We start from the raw sequence: 319 nt of genomic DNA, 5'->3' as shown, positions 1-319 counted from the left end.
TTCGAAATCTGTTGTCCTTGCACATCCTGATTTTAACAAACCGTTCATCCTCTCAACTGATGCCTCCACTGATGGACTCGGGGCTGTATTATCCCAGGTTCAAGAAGGGGAGAGCAAAGCCCGACCAGTCGCTTTTGCTTGTAAAGCACTGACCCGTGCTCAGAGCAAATACCCTGCCCATCGATTAGAGTTTCTTGCACTCAAATGGTCGGTTTGCGATAAGTTCAGTCATTGGCTCAAAGGACACACATTCACCGTTTGGACGGATAACAACCCTTTAACGTATATCCTCACTAAACCTAAACTGGACGCATGTGAG

The sequence above is a fragment of the Cyprinodon variegatus genome, unplaced genomic scaffold (genome assembly GCF_000732505.1).
Source record: "Cyprinodon variegatus isolate N-32 unplaced genomic scaffold, C_variegatus-1.0 Scaffold912, whole genome shotgun sequence".
NCBI lineage: Eukaryota > Metazoa > Chordata > Actinopteri > Cyprinodontiformes > Cyprinodontidae > Cyprinodon > Cyprinodon variegatus.
This window is presented reverse-complemented; position numbering follows the sequence as displayed.